The sequence below is a fragment of the Manis javanica genome, chromosome 4 (genome assembly GCF_040802235.1).
Source record: "Manis javanica isolate MJ-LG chromosome 4, MJ_LKY, whole genome shotgun sequence".
Classification (NCBI taxonomy): domain Eukaryota; kingdom Metazoa; phylum Chordata; class Mammalia; order Pholidota; family Manidae; genus Manis; species Manis javanica.
This window is the reverse complement of record NC_133159.1, coordinates 164,726,047-164,747,913: the sequence shown is the minus strand read 5'-3', so window position 1 is coordinate 164,747,913 and position 21,867 is coordinate 164,726,047. Positions and strand designations below refer to the sequence as shown.

The 21,867-nt window shown below is 39.6% G+C and overlaps 1 protein-coding gene across 1 annotated transcript in view; it reads left to right on the top strand.

The window, feature by feature from the left end:
• LOC140849252 (serine/threonine-protein kinase TAO1-like) overlaps positions 1 to 21,867 on the top strand; it is a 209,260-nt gene that overhangs the window by 18,850 nt on the left and 168,543 nt on the right. Inside the window, 1 exon segment of the mRNA XM_073236241.1 lies at positions 12,147 to 12,260. The gene's annotated coding sequence lies outside the window, so the exon portion shown is untranslated.

Sequence of the window (21,867 nt, the reverse complement as noted above, 5' to 3'; positions counted from 1 at the left end):
CCTTAATAATCATATTTGTGTATTTGTTGTATTCAAGTACTTTCCTTCAGAGTTATTTGCCTTGTATGTGTTAAAAAGTATATATTAGTCATGAAATTGTTTTCTAGATAACTTCTTATGTTTACTTATTTAATTATTTAGATATATTGATAACAGTATTCAGGGGGTAGAGACTGTCCAACCCATGGAAAGAGCTTGGAGTTTGGAATGAGAAAGTATCAATTCAGATTCTAGCTCAGCCAAGTAATAGTTGTATTTTTAGAGTTACTAATGGTTGGCATAAATTCTCAAGTGGAAGGAAGCAAGCTCAGAGTGTTATAGTCATTTTGCTAAAGGATCACAAGATTTTAATGAAGGAAGTAGAAAGTATTGCTAGACTGTCAAGTAGTTAAGGATGTTCTGTCATTGAAAAGAGTGTGAAAAAATTTATGTTGATAGGAACGAATCACTTTTCAACACAATATTGGTTTTGGCAAACTTTTCTTGATAGGGAAGCAGAGTCAAGAACCACACTATTCTCATAATGAGCCATCCTGTGTCTAGTGAAATGTACTTATAATGAGCAGATACAATGGAGCTGCAGCTGTCACTATATGCTGTATGGCCTTTAATATATTAGGGATTCTCTTACAGATGTGCATTATATTTAACTGGGGAGAATCAGCTCTGCTGTTTGCACCTACCTATTTAGTTAGCTTTTCTTTTAATCACCTGATAACGTATTTCAAATTATATATTGTTAGTGAACACACACCTCCTATAAGCAGAGCATTGTGCTAGGCACAAGGAACAGAGGCAGGTAATTAATGTGTTGGGAATGAGAGAAAAAGGATACTGGTCTCTTGAGATTGCAGGGTCCTAGAACTTGACATGCAAAATTTGAAGAAGAAATGAGAGTGGGGGTTGGCCTGGGGGGAGGAGGCATAGATAAAAGGTGCTGAGTGGAGTTTTAATGGAGTAAAATAAAGGTAGTTAATTTTTTTAGATAAAATAGTAAAGGTTTCAGAGTTAGATAAATGAGTCAATTTCCTTTACTGTGGGATTCCTTAGTCTTCATTTTGCAACTTGCAACTGGTTAGAAAGTCAGTCAGTTCAGTGAGAGCAGGCCCTTGTCTGCCTTGATAGATACTGTCTGTGGTGCCTAGAACAGCATGGGACCAGTGCTTCACATGTATTTGGGGGATGAATGAAAGACTACAAAATGGGATTAAAACTTAGTTCATGGAACTTTTTTTCCCCTGGGAAAAATATTCCATGGCAGCTGTTTCGACACCCAGTAGTCCTGGGAGTGAGGTAATAGGTCGGATAAGGAGGTGCATCCCTTTTCACCAAGGCTCCTTTAGCAGACCTGGGCAGCAGCCTTGCTCTCAGGATGAAGTGTGACTGCCGGTTGGCTAGAGGTGTTCCCAGACTTACTGACTACTCTCCTTTCCCAGTTTGACCATTGGGTGCTTACCACTGGAAAGTACTTCCTTCCTCCTTAGCAAGGGGGGCACTATTCTTTGACTTCATTTCAGTTGCGTAAAGCAGGAAACATACATGTTATACCCAAGAACTTTGAATTCTTTCTCCCGACCATCGGCCTTCGTGACCCCCGTCTCTCCTGTTAGGTGGTAGCATCAGATATCCCCCCCATACACAGTGTATTAGGTTGACAATGCTTCTTAGATTTGATGGCATCGTGGAGTCAAGAAAATATAGTACCAGCTTATTTAGGTAATATTTTCTTTCTGCTTCAGACCACAGTGATTTTTATCTTAAATTTATCCAAAGCAAAAAATTATTCCTACAAAGAGATGAATAGGAATTTTCAGCCACTGAACAAGATGTGCTATCTGGGCCCATCCTAAAAAACCTCTGCCAATCCCCTCTTAGTTTCCATGTGCTCCCACTGCTGAGGCTGCTCCATTTCGGCCTCCTCCCTGTTCCCTGCCCCTGACTTGCTGCCTGCCAGTTTCTGCCGCAGTGATTGACCATTCTAAGGTATTAATCTGGTCATGGTCGTCTGCCACATGGCCCCCTGTTCCTCCTGGAATTAAGGCCCTCCTGGCACCAGGTTTCTTCTTTTACTTTCTCACTACTCTCCTTTCTAGCTCTTTGATCCACACATTTGCAATTCCCAGAGAGTATTATGTTCGCTTTCACCTGCAGGTTTTACACTAGCTGGTCTCGTTGTGGAATATTCTGTTTACTCCCTCTCTCTTTACTTGGTTAAGGCAAGTTCATCTTTCTGCCTTATCACAGATATCACTGATTTCAAGAAGTCTTTCCCAAGGTAGAGTAAGTACACATCTAGAATGTGGGACCTTTAAAGAAGTTTTAATGTGGAAAGTGGTTTAAAGTCTTCCTAATTTAACTGCAGATTAGGAAGATTAGCAGGTAAGATTGTTTGGCAAGAAGAGGAATTTGAAGCAAAGTTTATGGTAGCTTTGAAATATGTTAATTGTTTAAATAGTGTACAAAATGGAAGCCACTACAGAAGTATCCAATTTATCATGTGATTTTGAACATGTATTAATACCACCCTTTAAAATAAAATATTCTGCATGCATGTGCTGCTTTTGGTGGTGGTACATGCTGGCACAGACATACTGAAATACTAACTTTCTCATCTTGACTGACCTTTGACTTGAATAACAAGTTCCCCCGTGACCCCACCTCTAAAAATAGAAAGTATATTATTATGTTTTCAGAATTCCAAGCTTTGAGAACCTGTGAACTGTTCTTTGTTTTTGCTCTGATGGCCATTGGCCTGCAGTTGAATTCTGGTAATTGCATGGGCTGGAGATTGGAGGTCATGGTTGGAGGAGAAGAGGAAACCCCAAAGGAACAGAGGGTTGGGAGACGCATGTTAGAATTATAGGTTATAGATACCAACATGGTAGTTAATAGAATACACCAGCTGTATATGAGGATCAACCTTAAGCTTTGATAATACAATGATGATTTAAGATAGCTATAGTCAACTGAAAATCACGTGCAGAAGGTGTGCCAAGATGTTTAAGAATGCTTTCCTGGTAATTGTACTTTTAGGAATCAGTTTTAATAAAATAGTCCAAAATGAGAATGCTTTACCTACAAAGATATTTCTCAGTGATATTCAGTAGGAAAATTTGAAAATAATCAAGAGATTTGTGAAAATCATTTATCAAAACAATAAAATGTTTAGAAAATGCTTTATCATATATTGTTAAATGTTAAGGCAATATAAATACTGTATATGTATTGTGATCCCCATTACCGGGTAAGGAAGTACTGTAAGCCATGAACAGAAGTAGGAAAAGGCGTAGGACCCAAGGACCAGCAGGCGATCCAGTCACATCGTAAGTACATGGGAGATAAGATTAGAAGGGTAAGTTGGGCCTGAGTTACAGAGTTTTTTGTTGCTTTGAATAGGATAGTTTAATTAGTAAGTCATGGGGTACATTAAGTTTTTCATTAGGTGAACCATCTGTTTAGACTTGAACCTTAACAAGACAGATCCAGATATGGTATTTATAGGATAAATTGAGAAGGGAAGAGGTTTTGTTACAGTGGTCCAGTCAAGTACTGATGACATCCTGAATCATGTTGGGAAATAGGAGGAGAGAATTAATACAAGAGGTACTGTAGGATTTGTCAACTTATTTAAAATAATAATAACAATAGATATAGCCAAATAAGAAATTGAAGATGGCACTCAAGTTCCTAGTTTGAGTAGATAAGAAAGAGGTGGTGCCATTAAAAGAGGCAAGATGTCTCATGGAGGATCTGGTCTTTAAGTGACGTGGGAGGATAACTTTAATTAAAGTATATTATATTTAGGGTGCTGGGTTTTGGCATAGATCTTTACCAGATGGTTGGAAATGAGAAAGGCTTTGGTATAAAACTCTGGCTAATGAGAGGGAGATAAAGGCTTTCCACATGCTTCCAGAAGATGGTTGGAGTCATGGGGATAGATGACCCACGCAAGGGGAGAGTCCGAGAGTCAAGGAGAGGAAGAAAAGGAGGAGCCAGCACGGGATGCCAGGGGCTGGAAGGAGGAGCAAAGGGGCTTAAGGGTCAAAAACATTAAAGGGAGAAAGAGTTTTTCTTCTTCGCATAATTTTCCTATTTTAGTTGAATTTCCTATTACCAGGGATGCACAAATCTCTCAGTCTGATTCTGAAAGCTATTCATTTTTTTCATGTCTCAAAATTTGTTAACTGAATTCCATAATCTAATGAGATGGGGAAATGGAAATAGCTTTTTGTTTTTTAATTTTTTGCATTTCTACTCCTTGTTGGTAGTATTGATTTAGAGTTTCACTGCTTATTTTGCCCCTCCCAGTTATAGGTATTTAAAGCAATGAAGACTAGAGGTGACACCTGACTTCCCCCATCCAATTTTGTAAGCAAGATACACATGGTGTAAAGAAAAAAAATGTCGTGGTGCATTAGGGGACAGTGATGAGGTGTACTAATTTATTAAATAATAGGTTTTAAAAAAATCAGCAAAAAAGATTGCAAATACTCTATTTAGAAATTTTGCTTTAATCATAATTAGAGTTTTTATTTAGTCATAATTAGATTTTAATATTATTTAAAAATAAATATTAAACATGTAGGAATGATCTACATTGGCTGTCTAAAACTTCCGTGGAATAGAAATTAGCATCGTGGCACCATGTAAGTGTTCAGTTTTAAATTAAATGGTGATGACTTAGCTTTTGTTGTGTAACAAACCACACCAAAACTTAGTGACTCAAAATAACTGTTATTGGGCTTGTGCTCCCATGGATTGGCCGTTGGGACTGAATTTAGCTGGGTGGTCCTTCTGCTGGGCCAGTTAGGCTCCCTGATCGGCTTGCAGCCTCTCCATCTAGGACACCCTCAGTTGGGACAGCTTGTCCGCACCCCAGGTGGTCTCATTCCCGAGCAGAATAGTTCAGATTTGTTCCCATTATGGCAGGAGGGAGATAAGAGCCTCAAGAGTGGAGGCAGATCTCCTGAGACCTCGGCTAGGAAACTGGACAGTGTAACTTTTGTCAGACTATTGGTCAAAGCAATCACAAGGCAGTCCAACTTCAAAGGGTGGGAGAATAGACTGCCTCTCGCTGAGAGGTGATAGCAAGTATTGTGGCCAGGTTTTCAGCTACCAACCAGCTCTTATTTGTTTGTTCATTTTGAATACTCAAATACCAGTTTTTAACTACTGAAACAGTACTGGCTTTCTGTGTGTGTGTGTGTGTGTGTGTGTGTGTGTGTGTGTGTGTGTGTGTGTGTGTGTGTGTGTGTGTGTTACTAACCCACAAAAGCAAGAGGTATTTGAAATGACCTCAATTTTTTGAGTCATTTGTTTGATCAGGGACATGTTTATTCAGATTTAAGTAAAACTAAACTACAACTGGTTTACTTATATAGTATTCGTTGAATATCTTCAAGTGGCTTATTGATGCCTGGCACTGGGCTAGGTATCTAGGAATACAGAAAAAAGAAACGTGGCTTTTTTTTTCTTTTGTATTCTTATAGGATGGACAACATTTATTCAAGACAACAAATATTTATTGTTAATGTGTCAAGCACTGGGCTTTAATCAAAGATAATACCCAGATGGGTATGACTTAGTCCTCTTAGTGGACAAGAGAAACATTTAAAATCACTGCAGTTCAAAGAAAGATAAGTGCCGTGAGAGAAATACAAGCAGAGTGCTATTGAATTAGAAAAAGATAGTGAGCAAATGAATCAGGATGTGTGATTCACATAATTAACACCTGAGAAGGGAGAGATCTTGGAAATCAGGGGGTGATGGCTTCATAGAGAAAATGAGTTTTGAACAAGACTTTGAAGATCAGGTAGAATTTGAGTAAGTGGGGAGGTAGAATCCTACTCAGTTTAGGATTGAGTTGTGTTGTCCCAAGAAGATAATTATTTAATTAAAGAGAGTCGTTTAAAGTGGCAGATATTAAAGAGCATGAGATAATCCTGTACATGACTGTAGAAAGCATTATGCTGGGAAGACAGCTGGCAAATTTTTTTCCCTCCAGCGGTGCCAAGGCTTTGTTTTCCTTCAGCAGTATTTGTGCTCTTTGGTTGGAAAACTGAGTAGAGAATATTTATTTCACTCTATAAGGGCAGTACCCATTTCATTTTCACTGGGTAGTACTCTGCTCAGTCATGTATTGATTAAAAAATAGAAGCAAAGATTATGTCTCCCTCTTGACAAGGAAATCCAAAATTAATTATAGTAAGGAAACCCCCATGGAGTAATGTCAGCTGGTACTTTCTACAAGTATGTCTGGATCTATTTAAGAACTAAGCTGGTAAAAAGAAACTGGGGAAATTCCTTTCCTAAATTTGACAGGTAAATTTGTCTTTCAGATGTTCTGGTGTAGTTAGTCCTAATTAAACAATTTAAACTATTTTGAGAGGTATTGATTAAAGTGCATTTCACTTAATGCTAATTGAATAGTACAATATCTAAACCTATACCAGTTGCCAAAGTGCTCAAATAACTATATATTGAGTAATAGAATGTAAGAATTATGGTTTTTAATTTAGTAAGTCAAAGGCAGTATTTCACTGTTTAAGTGGCATTTAAAGAACCTGAATCCATTGTCTAGTTTATCAGTGCCTTTCCTTTGAAAGCAGTGATGCTCAACTAATACTGTCTTAACTTGAATGTTACCAGATGATGAATTTCTGTAGAACTCCTTGAGGAACTTTTCTACTACAGTTATTTTTAGTGATGGGCATTTTGAGAGTTTATAGTAGTTTTTATAATTTTATCCATTTCAATAGCTGGAATGTGTGTTCATTTCAAAGAGAACATATCATGGGGCTTTTCTAAATTGAAAATAGCACGTGAAAGTATCTTATAAACTGCAAAGTCCTATACAAATAAGTGTAAGGTAGCATTATTATTCCGAGATTGGCACTTGTTCTCTCAGGGTCCCTAGTAGTAGTTCACTGCTTAGTTCTAGAGCCACACTTTTTGAGTTCAAATTTGGGTTCAGCCCCTTAATAGCAGTGTAGCAATGGTATGCTCTTAAAAACCTTGCAGTACATTACATACTCCATTTAAGGTGGCGTAATAATAGTATACCTACTTCATAGGGTTGTTGTGAAGATTAAATGAATTAATATATGAAAGTGACTTAGAATAGTGACTTGGCACATATTAAATGTTATATAAGTGTTAGCTGTTGTTTTTATCAGCACCTTCATTATCCCTGCACCATGCAGAACAGAGAGATAATTGCCCTGGGCTATATGCTGCTCAGGTTTTTCTCTATGGAATTCCTCTTCTCTCCTAGCTTTGCATTTTCCTCAGATAGAGAACCTGTTGTGGACAAGGACTGAGTCTCACCGTTTTCTGTCCTCAACATCTAGCATAGTTCCTGGCTCATAATAGATATTCAGTAAGTGAATGGATTGCATTCTAGATTCATGCATATGACCTACTAATAGACAAGTGCCATATAAGAACGTGGAAAAGGGAGTAGCGTTCAGTATCGGCATAACATTAGTCCCTTTCTGATCCACTTACTCTTTGTAGACAAAAATGGCTTGTTCCTTTCTTCCTCACCCGGTTGGCCTCCAGGACACCTCCCCAGCCTTCCATACTGTCTCTCCCAGGCAGATTTCATTCAGAGTGCCTTCTGTGGGAGATCTTTGTTAACCAATCCTGCTCAAGATAGCCCCTTCCTCTCTATAGCACTTCTTGTATATATGTATTCCCTGCCCCTCTTTATAGTTTTTATCTTTTTGATAAAATTCACAAAGTAAAATGACTATGTAGTGAAAAGTAGGGTCTTTGCCTCCATGGAGGCAGTTGTTGCCAATTTCTTATGTATTCTGGTAGAAATATCACTCTGTGTGTGTGTGTGTGAGAGAGAGAGAGAGAGGATGGTAGCATATTAGGCATACTGTTCTAATTTGCTTGTTTCACTTAATATATTTTGGGTATTCTGCAATGTCAGTGCATATAGGGCTTCTTCATTCTTTTTAATGGCCATATAGTAACTCATAATTTTTAACCAGTCTCCTGATGTTGGGGATAATTGTTTGGTACCGACATTGCTGCAATAACTATTCTTATGTCTACAAAATTCCACCTAAGTAGTCTATATCTGTAAGGTAAATGCTGGTGAAATTGCTGAGTCAAAACATATGTGAAATTTTAAATTATACTATGAAGGGCAAACTGCCTTTCATAAAGATTATATTAATTGAAATTCCTACCAACAATGTATGAGTGAGACCATTTCCTACATAATGGCCAACTCAGGTGTTATTGAACATTTTGGTCTTTGCCACCTACATGTCCCAGATAAAGTGCTCTTACTCTGTGTCATATTGTTCATTATCCTTCAGAATATTTCCACTTATCTCCCTTATATTATCATCTCTTTGCAATTTAGGATAATCTGATATTTTCATTGACTTTGTATTCCTTAACTTTTAGGAGAGTTTTAGTTTCTGATGTTCTATCCCACTGGCCATGTATCCAGAGTTTTGGTGTGGGAAATGTACTCATTCCAGTAGACTCATAGACACTGAGAAATAACTAGTGGTTACTAAGGGGGAGGAGTTGGGACAGGTGGGCGAGGAGGGTGAGGGAGATAAAGGGGCACAATTATTCACAATCACAGTATAAGTTAGTCATGAGGACAGTAGTACAGCGTGAAGTATATAGTCAATGATTCTGTAACACCTTTCTTCATTGACAGATAGTAACTGTACTAGAGGGGGTGAGGATTTAATCATATGTTTAGCTGTTGAACTACTGTGTTATACATTTGAAACCAGCATAAGATTGTTTATCAACAGCACTTCAATTAAAGAAAAACAGCAAAGAGGAGGGGAGTCTAGAGAAAGGCTAGACTCTGCAAGGCTTCTCAAGACGTGTAAAGCGTGGGGAAAGAAAAGAAAATATCATCATTCCATTATGCATCTTTGCATTGTTTCCCTCCATGATTACTTAGACGTCCATAGTGCTCTGTGACTGTTTATGGATTGATTATCTTATATGTGCAGAATCTATATATGTAATTTTGTAGCAGAGAGGGCTTTTGCTTTCTAAACATTTTATAATGGTCACTGCCGTTGTGTTAAATATTTTACTTTACATTGTCAGTATCTGTTATATGTACCCATATATAGGAAACATTGATAGTGCTCAAAGCCACCCCATTTACTACTGACTTTTCCCTTGCCAGAGATGCTAACTCTTGAAGATACCAATTAGATTTATGACTGGTTGCCCACTAGCCCTTGATAGAGCCTTTCTGGGTCTACACTGCAGAGCTGGGTGAGTTAGGTGGGAAGAATCTCTTAAAAGTTGCTCTTCTTGGAGAATGAAGAAGTTCAGGGACTTGGTTGAGCTAACGGGGTGCCACACACAGAGCTGAGGCCATGAGAGCCAGGCCACTGTGAAGGGACACCTAGTTCATAACCAGGCTATTTTGTCACCTCTCCACAGACAGCAAGGTGAGAAATGCAGAGAAGGTAACCATGTTGTTAGCCAGGCTGAAGTTTGAGGGGAGGGAGGATCCAAGAAAGTGGTTCATTATCAAATCACTGAAAGTCATTGCCAGGGCATGAATTATTTTTACATGGGTTATAAATTTGGGATGGTTGGTCAGATAAAGAGATGGTGGGCTAGAAAGTACTGACTCACAGAATCTAAGTAATCCCTTTATTAAGATAGCAGAACTGTGGGATAGGATGTCTCTGCTCTATACAGCTGTACAGTTTCTTATGCACTACACCTGAGCACCTGGCCGAGGAGGCATGGGATGACTACGTGCTGGCCTGTGCTCTAATCCACAAAGTATGTACCTGGTGTGCCTGGAGGAACATGTGCCTTTTTTCTAATTCATCTGCTAATTCAAATGCTCAGGGTAGGCAAGCAGAAGCTTTGTTCCATGTATCTCATGGCATAGGCTTACTGTGAAGGACATTCTCTAATCTGTTAAAAAATAATCTTAGGATCAATGCATAATAATACTTTCTGATCTAAAAGTTACATTTAGCAGTAAATGATAACAACCGGTCATAGTTCAATTCCCTTTTATATGATGAGAATGGGAAAGAAAAGAGCTTAAATATTTGGTGTTAAAAGAGTATGCCTCTTTACGAAAAAAGAATCTTGAACATTTGTGGGGCTTTTTTTTTTCATTTTAAGATTTTATTCTCTGCTCCCTACCTAGTTTTCCCTTTGAGGACACCGGAAGCAAAATGAATCAGGCCATAGAAGAAGGTCCTTTCAGCCTTCGTAGGTTACCAACATCTCAACATTACACATGAAGCAAGTCATGTTATTAATCACATTCTCACTTGGCAAGGGTTAGGTGTCCTGAAACGTGATTTGAATGCCCATCTCCTTCACAGGCCTGAGCTTCTCTCTGGTATTTTAATAAATAAGCATTTTTATGGAGTGATTTAGCCCAGATTTTGTGTCATGAATATCAGAGTCTACCTAAGGTGCTCGTGCTTTCCCACCTTCTCTCTCTCTTTTTCTAATGTTGCAAATCACACATTAGCCTGAAATGTGAGTTTTGTTTGGCTCACACAGTGTTGGGATTTGTTGTTTTTAAATGGTTTAGATCAGAGCTGTACTTCTCGGTCAGACACCATTCTGACCATTCCCTTTGTCTTCTATCTGGTACACTTTCACTGCTTTTCCTGGTAGGCATTCAAGTTTGCAGTTCTCCGTTTACGTGTAGGATACCCTGTGAACATAGAATTAAGGCAGGAAATGAGAAGGTAGAGTATAGTTGTACCCCTAAGAGCTTTATAAAGAGGCATTTTACATTGAATAAAGAACTCTCCTATTTTCAGTGTTAAGAAATGTTCTTGAACCTAACCATTTTGTATCAATATCATTCCCACAAGCACTGTTCATAGTTAATTACTACCGGGCTGGTCTGGGCCTTACAGCAAAATAAATAGAAGGTTGGTGGACAGAATTAGGGAACTGTATCGAAGTTTAGAGTACCAACAGTCAGTAGTAGGTCAGTCACTTCCAGCCAGAAAATACACAAATAATGAGTTCAAGACAAGTCATAGGTCACAGCAAGGCAGACAGACTGGGGCATAGTAAGAGCATCCAGGGCCCATGGGAGCAAGAGAACCTGCATCTGGGTCCCTCACATTAGGACATACATGAACATTAAGGAACAAGGTCAGAATCAGCAGGAAAAGAGGCTGGAGCCAGGCTGAGTGGTGGGGCTCAGGGTTCTGATGGGGGTCCCAGGGTCCCAGATAAGGAAATGGGTCACTGAGAAGTGAGTACACAGCATTACATGAAAGAAAAATGTCTGCTTCTTTACAGAGCAACCTCCTTTGCTTAGGTTTTTCTTTTTAATGAGTAGACTATAGTTTAGAAGAATTTTAGGTTTAGAGAACAATTGAGCAGATAGTACAGAGATTTCTGATAAGTTTCCCCCTACCCATTCCCATTTTTAGCATCTTACATTTTAGTGGTATATTGTTACAGTTGTTAAACCAATAATATTAATACTGTACTATTAACTAGAATCCATCATTTATATTAGAGTTCATTCTTTGTGCTGTCTTGCTCTGTGGGGCTCTTTTGTGGTAAGTATAAATATAACATGAAATTTACCATTTCAGCTATTTTTTGGCATACAGTTCAGTGGCATTAAGTATATTCACATTGTTGTGCAGCCGTCACCACTGTTTGTCTCTAGCACTTTTTCCTTATCTTGTACTGAAGCTCAATATCCATTAACAATAACTGCTCTCCTACCCCTTGACTCTGGAAACCACTGTTCTACTTTCAGTCTCTATGTATCTGACTGAGGTACCTCATAAATGTGGAATTATACAAAATCATCCTTTTTTTTTTTTTCATTTTCCTTCTTTAGATTTGTGTCTAAGAACTTCATTCTTTTGGATACATTTGTAAATGGGATTGGTTTGTTAATTTCTGTTTTGGGTAGGGTAGTTTATCTTTTTGTACATAGAAATGCAACATTTTTCTGTATAATGACTTTACATCTTGCAATGTTACTGAGCTTATTTATTAATTCTGTTAATTTTTTTGGAGTTTTAGAGTTTTTTTTAAATAGAGTATCATGTCAATCTGCAAAGGCTGACAATTTTACTTCTTAACAATCTGGATGCCTTTTATTTCTTTTTCTTGTCATTTTCTGTGGCTAGGACTTTCCAGTACTATGGTGAATAAAAGTGGTGATACTGGACATCCTTCAGTTGTTCCTGATTTGAGACAAAATGCTGTCAGCTTTTCCCCATGGACTATGATATTAGCAGTGGGTAAGTCAGATAAGGCCTTTTTTATGTTGATATAGGTTCTTTCTATACCAACTTTGATGAAATGTTTTATCATGAGTGGATACGAATTTTGTCAGATCCTCTTTCAGCATGTATTGAGATGTTTGTATAGTTTTGATCCTTCCTTTGGTTAATACGGTGTTTACATGTATTAATTTGCTGGTAGTGAGCCATTCGTGCATCCCTAGAATAAATCCCATTTGGTTTGGTGAATGATCCTTTAATGTATTTTTGAATGCAGTTTGCTAATATTTTGTTGAGGATTTTTACAACTATGCTTTACAGGAATATTGGTGGGTAGTTGTCTTTTTTTTATTTTTTATTTTTGGTAGTGTCCTAATCTTGTTTTGGTAACAGTGTGATTTTGTCCTCATAGAAATGATTTTGTAAGCGTTCCTTCCTCTTCAGTTTTTGGGAATAGTTTGAGAAGGATAGGTATTAACTCTTATTTCAATGTTTGGGTGGAATTCTCCAATGAAAACATCTTGGACTTTTGATTGTGTGGAGTTTTTGATTACTGATTCAATTGGTTACTAGTTGTTAGTCTGGTCAGATTTCTATTTCCTCCAGAACAGGTTTTTAACATGGTATGATTCTAGGAACTTATCCATTTCTTCTAGGGTGTCAAATTTATTGCCATGTAATTTTTCATACTTATCTCTTCAATCCTTTGTATTTAAGTGGTGTCACTTCACTTCTCTTTAAATTCTATTTCTGATTTTGACTCCTGTCCTTTTTATTTAGTGTTTATTTCATTTACTTTCACCGTGATTTCATTTTTTTCTTCTATTTTCTATCTTCTAACTTTTGCCATCGGTCGGGGGCGGGCCTGCGTCGTGGCGCCTCGCGCTCATTGGCCCTGAGGGCCGTCTGTCGTGGACGGGCAGCCATTGGGCGCAGAGTGCGTAACCCCGGGGGCGGTGTAGTAGCTGCAGTCGCCGCCGCCGCCGCCGCCGCCGTTATTCAACGGTCAGTAGCATCGTGAGCGCCGCAGGGACACCAGCCGGCGCACGCCTTCCGTGCTTCGGCCCGCCGTAACGTCTGCGCAGCGGGCCGGCGGAGACCAGATGATGGGCCCGCGAAGTTCTGGGCCCGCGAAGTTCTGGGCCCGCGAAGAACTGTGCTGTGCTGCGCCTTCCTCCCGACCTCGCCCCCCAGCCTTGGATCGCCGCCTCGCACCCGCTGGGCTCCCGGCGCCGCACTCGCCCCTTCTCGTCTCTCCCGCGACGGACGGACGGCGGCGGTCGGCCCGGACTTGGAGCCGCTGGCCCGGCCGGCCGGACTTCAGAGACCTCGGCTGAGAAACGGCTCCCGCTTCCGCGGATCTGCGCTGGAGGTTCCAGAACGGGCCCCACTTCAGGGGTGAAGACGACAGCGACCGCTCTGCGGGCTGGAAGGTACGTGGCTGCGGGGCGCGGCGGGACCCCTGCCTCCGCCTGAGGGCACGGGGAAACCGGACCAGGGGGCGGCAGTGCGAGTTGCTCGGCGGTCTGCGCGTGGCCCGGCCGGGGGCCTGGAGTAGGCGCGCTCCGCCGGAGGGGCCGCCCGGGGAGGGAGGGAGCCGACCAGGTCCAAAATCATCCTTTTGTGTCTGGCTTATGTCACTTAGCGTAATGTCTTCAAAGTTCATTTGTGTTATAGCACATATCAGAATTTCATTCCTTTTTAAAGACTGAATGATATTCCAGTGTGTGTGTGTGTGTGTGTGTGTGTGTGTGTGTGTGTCCGCATACCACATTTTGTTTATCGATTTATCTGTCAATAGACACTTGGGTTGTTTCCACCTCATGGCGGTAGTGATGCTAATGAAACTGGTATACAAATACCCGTTTGAGTCCCTAGTTTTAATTTTTATACCCAGAAGTGGAATTACTAGATCAAACGGCCTATAAGTTTTTGACAAATGTGTAATGTTGTGTATTCACCATATAATATATAGAATAGTTTTACTACCCTAAAATCTCATGCTTCAACTATTCATCCCTCCCTGTCTTTGCCTATGTGGAGATTTAACTACTGTTTATAATCCTATAATGTTGAACTTTCAGGTAAATAATAGGTTGTCTGAACTGTAAGTAGAGTTAGTGAAGTCAGTGATCGAAGGAGTCAGAAAGCAAAACATTCTGATGAAGTGTGTATATAGTCCCTTAGGCTTTCAGAGTCGGAAAATTACCAGTGCAGTAAACATACACATAACAAACACAGAGCTTTAGAATGTGTGGGCTTCAAATAAGGTGTTTTATGAGTAAAGAGTTTTGTATTCTATCCGTTTATTCCTCAGAGATTCATTAAGCACCTGCTCTAGGCCAAGCCCTGTGTTAGAGCTTCCCATAGGACTGAAAGATTCCATGCAAGCAAGTCAGAGACTATTTTAGGAGTCTCCATCTTTTGCACCACCAGGGAACCCCTTTCACAGTTGTTCTCCAAGAGCCATGTGTTTTTAAAGATGTCTGTTATCTAACTACACTTGTGTGAGGCTTTTCCAGTTCATTGAAAAGAGCTTTTAAACCATTATTTTAATGTTCACGGAGTCCTAGAGGTAGAGGTGTCTTGTTAAGAGAACAGGTCAGTGTTTTTGTTCAGAGATGGGCTCTTGGATGAGGCTGGTCTGTGTGACTTTGTGTTCCCAGTGTATCATTACAGCTGCACTGAGCTGCAGTGAGCTCCTTCGTGTGGCTGTTTTCCAGACCTGCCTCACTCAGATTACCATTTCTCTGTCTTCTCCAGTTGCTTGCTGATCTAGACTTTTCCACTATACTTCCTTTGTGCCAGTGACCATTTAAATGTAAAAAACATTGTACTAGGATAGAACACGAAGAGAAGAAAAGGCTCTTAAACTCCAGGAGACTTTATTTGGTACAACAGTGGTCTCCACACATTTTAGACTGTTCTGCCCCCTGAGAAAGAGCATAGGCCTCTGATATTTGCTGTATTCATATTTATGCATGTCCTGCTTAATGCCAGTATATATTATTAGTGAAATCGAATTATTTTTCATTTTTAGATCAAAGCTAATTTTGAATAGCAATTCTGAGAGTTTATATACTAAGGGGCATACATCCTACTTTAAAACCCAGAGCTGAGATAGCTAGCTTTAAGATTTTTTCCTGAGCAGAATGCCAAACCCCCTTATTTGACCATAGTGTAGGTTCTATATAGTTAGTGCTGAGATTCTATATTGCAAACAGGCAGGTGGATTCACTAGGAAAGAATCCTAGCAACTGTTTCTCATTCACTGCGCTATCCAAGTCTAAGAGCTCCATGTGCATTGGAACAGAAATAGCATATTTTGAAAGAAATTGAGATATTTTCAGATCAATCAGATGCTAGCCATTCATCTCTCCCAACCAGTATTTTTTTTAACACTTTCTGAGTGTTCACATTACCACATTAGCAGACTCTGACCATTCACTATGCATGATACTGTATAATGACTTCATTTGGTATCTGCAGTCCACATTTTCTACTGTTCTTGCTAGATACTTTTTAAGCATTTCAGCCCTGTAGCTGCACAGAGAAATATAAGTGGTTGTGACCCTTAACATAGGGCCAAATAAAATCTGCAAACAGCAATCTGCCAAAGGCACTTTAATGGTACAGACTTCAAAACTAATAGTATACTCTACATATTTGCCTTTTGAGGTCTGGAGGGGTGGGTAGACGAAAGGAGATGGAAGAATAGCCTGGGTTGCATTTAACATTCCCAGTGTCTGAAAGCCTTGATAGAAATGAAAGATGAGCATTTCTACTTAATTTATCTGACTGGATTTCTGTGCCTAATGGCTGCATATATACCATAAACACTGTGAAGAAGCAACCATGGAAACACTTGTTTTCTTGTTGGGCTAAATTTACTCTGGGTTGAATATTAACACAGTGCCTGGCAGTACTTTAAAAGCAAAAATGGCTTAAGCGTGACTCACTCTGAGTCAGTCATTTACTGCTAGTGTGGCTACACTGCCTAGAGCTTGACATTGAACAAGTTGGCAGCCTGTATTGCTAGATTTTTTCTAGTAACTTTGAACACATTTCATTCTTTTGAATTTGCTTGTGCAACGATATTAAATAGAATAATATGTTTATTTTGTTTCAAACTCAAATGATTTTGAGAATGGTGAAACGCAAGTATTTCTCTTAAGCTTTCTGGAAAAGCTGGATTCTCAGAATTCTCCTGTGGTTGCAAGACTTTATTTTATAAAGAATTTTATGAAAGATTTTTTTATAAAGAATTAATAAAGTGTCATGGAGGTTTTAGATGCTTGGGCTTTTGTGATCGAAACATCATACTTCCTGAAAATCATTCTAAAAATGAGCCTGGTAGTACTTCCAAGTAGGACTCATTAATTTTCTGACATTACCTGGCAAAATGGATTGTGCCATTCAGAAAGCTTCTCTTTTTTTTAAAAAAAAATACCGTGAGATGTGCAACATAGCCTGCCTTGTAGTTAAGTTGGGTGTATGTCTTGTAAACTTCTCTCTTGTTATTAAAGGTTATTTAATGAGAAGTTCATTGGTTTTGAAAAGCAGACCAAACCCACCCACGGGATTTCTTCTGGCCTTTAAATGTATTGCTCGCGTTTTCCTGAGGAACCGTGTGGCCGAGAAGCGCGTGAGTTTGTTGGCTGATGGGAGGAAACCCTGTGAAGGATCAGTCGATCTCATCTGGGCTGAGGTCAGGAATGGCTAAGCATCTAAAACTGTGCATATGAGAATGGTTTTCCTTCTGTGTTGCATTTTAGCATGTTTTTATGTTTAGTTTTTGGAGTTGCCTAACAGTATAATTTCAGTTGGGGCTCAGTTTCAGCTCTTTTATTATAAACTGTAGGGAACATGATTTTTTTTCCTACTAAAAGCACTATCATTTTGCCTTAGGATTTCAATGATTTGTATAGAAAGAGTTTTCCTGTGGCAACCTAAAACCAAAATGAACCCAACCTGATGCTTGATATTGTTTTGAAATTGTTTTACCATAAAGTTCTTACATGGGAATATGTAACTCTGGCAGAGAATTTCAACATAGTTGCATAAAGTGTGTTTCATATTACAACTTGTTCTCAACTTGACTTCATTGAAATTAATAAAAGGACTCTTTCAGAAGGATCTGGTGAATTAGCATCATTACTAAAAAAAAAAGTAAGGAACTTACTCATAATGTATCCTGTGTTGCTAAGTTTTCAAAGTTAGCTTTCTCAACCATACCCAAAAGCCCTTTCAGAAGACTGAAATCCACTTACTCATTTTACACTGGCTTAACATTCTTCCCAAAAAAGTAAAAAGTAAAAGAGCTGAGATCAGTATGACTTTTTCCTGGGATATATGATGATTTCATGAAAAAACTAACATTTGGAAATTGAGTTGCTGCCGAGTCTTGGATGTAATATGTAGTTCTTTATTCTGTGGTTAAAGAGATCCTTTAAAACAGGGCTTTTTTCTGACGTGGGCCCTTTGGGTGGTAGAACTATCCCCAAGGTGCTTTTTGTATCCCAGCTGGGTACCATCACCCTGCCCTAGATCTAGAGGAGACAGTGTAGTCCTATAGCATCCCCCCATGTTGTGGTCCATGGACCCTCTGCTTCTACATTTTGGAAGCATATAAATATGTTATTTGTATAGCTTGAAAATTAACTCAGATTTAATTAACGAACCCTTTTCTGGTTGTAAGCTGGTTATAGTCTGAGTCTCAGTCCAGCTCAGTAGCCAGTCTCTTATTTTTACAGTTGCACAGATGTGTCTTGTCTGTAGAAATCTATTAAGATAATGTGAAGTCTTCATGTGGGGCCTAGCATAAAGTAGGCACTCAGTAAAAGCTCATTAAATCTGAATTTATTTATATGACAATATTAACAATTGCTCACATTATTTGGTCTGCAAAGTTTTGTTCCTTTCCTTTCACTTCTGTACTGAAACATTTACTGAGCTCTTATATGCCAGAAACTGAGACATTTGAGACAAAAAATGAATAAGCCTTCAAGAAATACATTCTTAACTTTGAGAGGCAGACATACAGATAATTAAACACATTAATCATATGCCTTATTTTTTCAGTCTAGGCACAAGGATGTCATGACTTTGCAGTAGTAACTTTTTTTCTTTTTATAACCATTAACAAATACTGACCTTCTCTGAGCACTTACTGTGTGCCAGCTCTATTCAGGGTGCTATGAGGTCAGTGGTGGTATCATGCCCATTTTACAGAGGGGGATATTGAGGCTTATGCAGGTTGAACAAATTACCCAATTTCATATTTCTGGCTCAAAACCGAGGAAATGTGACTGCAGAGTTCATGCTCTTAATGATTATGTAAACTGCCTCTTGTTGGTTGGCTTTATTGAGGAAAAAGGAAGAACTCTTAGGAGAAAATGGGAAGTCAGTGAAAATGTGATCTCCTTAGTGGGATTTTCTTTTTTTTTTTTTCTAATTAGTGATTGTTTTGTAGTACTTTAGCTAAAATCTGTGCTGTTAAAACAAAGTGGGCTTCATGATGGGCTCCTTCTGAGAATGATTTACCACATATCCAGCATATCTTTCTTAGGCCATATGTGCTAATCCCTACAGTGAGCCACGCCTGAGAACGTAATGTCCTTCCACGTTACCTCAGAGACTAAAATCAGCTCTTAAACCAGCGCCGGGTTCTGCCACGCGGGGAGGCCCCGTGGGGCAGTGCCTGGGGACAGCTCAGCAAAAAGTAAAGCTTCCCTCTGAGGAAGGCAGAGCTGTTTCTGTCTGTGGCTCTGAAGTTCTCTGACAGCGCTTCTGTCCTTTTCTTTCTGTCCTCTCAATCCCATTCACCTCAAACCCGGTGATTCTTTTTTAGAGGCGCCACTTCTAAAGAGTTATTCAGCTCTTGTTTCTTTCTTGGCTTTGTCCAAGTTCCTGAGAACCGCAAGCAAAGTGGAAGAAATGCAAAGCATCAGTCAGCCTGTTCCCATGTCCTGTGGTTCGTCAGGACCCCCTCCCTGAGAAGCAGGGTGGGTCCAAAGGTGCAATGAGCAAATCAGCTTCTCCAGGGAGGTCCCCCACCACTTGTTTCATATTGTGTTTTGGGGTGCATTTGTTTTCATTTGGTAGGGTACTCCCTTTTTATTTCTTGGTGTATCTTACAAGAAAATGTCTCTTAACATTGTACTTATTTACTGAACAAAGTCGTTTGCGAGAACATTGCAGCTTTCACTTCAGGCAGCCCAGCTTTTGGCAATTGTAGACATTAGCATCTCTTTGATGAGGTGTGGATGACACGCTTTTACTAGAGAATGAATGCATTTCCAGGGACAATATTAGTGTCATCTTATTTTTCAAGTAGAGATTTCCCGAAAGATGAACTTTTCATGGGTTGTTACACTTTTATCAAACTGCATCACTGTGTCTTTGAAGTCACCCTCCCTGAGCACCCACATGGGTAACATTTAACTGTCATTGATACTCTTGATTCAGTATAACCTTTATTTATTTATTTATTTTAAAGTATACAGCTTTCTTGAAGAAAACCAGAATGAAACATTTTACTTGAGCATTTTCTTGGCATGTTAAACTGACAGACTGGGAGACAAACTGGTGCACTATGGAAATAAATGCATTCCCACCCTGAGGCACCATGGCTTTTGACCACATATTCTCATGGCCTTGTTTTTGTGTGAACTTTCTTTTAAACATGTCCAATACTGACGTTTTAAAATAACATTTTATAAATTTGCCAGAAAGGGAAGGTGACCATCCAATTATCAGGTGGTAAATTCTAATCATGGGACATTTGCGTGGGTCGCCTGTAATTGAAGACAAGTGCATCCTTTGTAATTGAAGAGAGTGCAAATGAGGACATCAATGGCCAGGAAGAGAAAGTGGAGAGGTGAGCAGCTGCTCCCTCTGCACTGGACCCCTCCTGTCTGGAACCAGGATCAGCTCTAGATCTCATCCTGGATGCTGGAGGGCCTTGGGGGTTGGGGGAGCCACTCTGGGTTGGTTTTTCCCTGGGTTTTCACTTCCTGACTCCTGGTTGGAGGAATACCACTTGTCAGACAGCACGTGGGAGTGACTCTTGCGAATGAAAATGTAGTTTTAGAAATGAAGTGGTGGGAATTAAAAAGAGGGAGACATACGGGAATAAGTACAAGAGGCGGAGAAAATTTCGAGAGGAAGTCACAGGCAAGGAAGAGCCTCTTTGCCTCTCCCCTTACTCATCCCTGTTTGACAGTCTGGTTATTTCTGGTCTCTCCCTTGGCTTCATTTTTTCTCTGCCCTGTTGGTGGCACTACCCTTTGAAACTTGTTCTCTCCTCCCTCTCTCCCATCAGTTTTGTTCTTCCCAACTTCTCACCCCCCATCAGCTTCCTTTAATGGCCCGTCATCCCGCTCTCCAGAGGGGTCTACCACTGCGTGCCACATTCACGGCTGTGGCTGGTGCAGTCGGCGATACCTGTGGTGACTCGGAGTCAGTTTTACAATCAGCCTTTACTACCCAACAAGCTTAGGCAGACCTCCCGTGTTCCCTTTTAGGCAGAATGAACCCCTGCACTCATCCTTGTCCGTCTTCCAACTGAGGGGACAGCCTCCAGGTCCATGAGACCCGAGACCCAGGTCCTGCCACGTCCTAGACGTTGTGGTCGAGATTCCATAAACCATGTCTGCATCAGTTCTGCAAGTAACGAGAGAAAATGAGGATTTTCCTGGTCTGTGGATAGGGTAGCTGTGGCTCAGAGAGAGCAAGTCACACAGCCAAGCAGCAGCCAGGCTGGATGTCAGCTGAGTCTTTCCCCCTCTGGAGCTAGGACTTCTCTGCCTACCAAATAACTAGTCAAATGGGTACTTACTCTCCTTTCTGTTTAAATTAAGGGCAACTTTTATCAATACTTGCTAAACTACAGCATTAACACTTGGTTTTTAATGATGTCTGCATGAATATGTTGCAATTAATATTAAATATCAGAGTCTTTTACTGGGCTAATAAAACTTAATTTTACTTATTCGCAAATCTGACTAAAGTTTAATGAGAATTTCTTTATATTTAATCTTTCAGAAATTACTTTGCTAACTATATAATTGTGTATGTAGCACATTCAGATAATACAAGGGACAAAAAATTAAAATCACCTATAGTCTCCCCACTCCAAAATAACCACATTTTAACATCTTCTATATTTCCTTAGTCTTTTTTTCTCTAAATTATATACTTGCAAAATTGGAATCAGCTTTATGTCCTGATTATTTCACTCATATAGTGTGAGCTGATGAAGTATTTGAAAACATAATTTTAAAATAATGCCTAATATTCATTTTAATGTGTGTACCATGATTATTCCTCTTTGAATCATCACCCCACTATTAGTATTCACTCACTGGTAGCCCATCAGTGGATAATAGTTGATACCAATTTTTAAAATCAGTTTGGTAGTTTGAAAGTAATACCTTGCTATATACACTGAGTGTGAAGTTTCAGAAGATGTACCATTTTAGGTAATGCCTTCATTATTTTTAATAAATGTATTATAAAGATTAAAAAGTGGTGTGTTTTTCAGGGAGAAGTTTTCTAAAACCTACTTGAAAAGTCAGAACAAGTGCTTGGTATTTTGTTCTGATAAAAGTTAACTCCTTTTGGG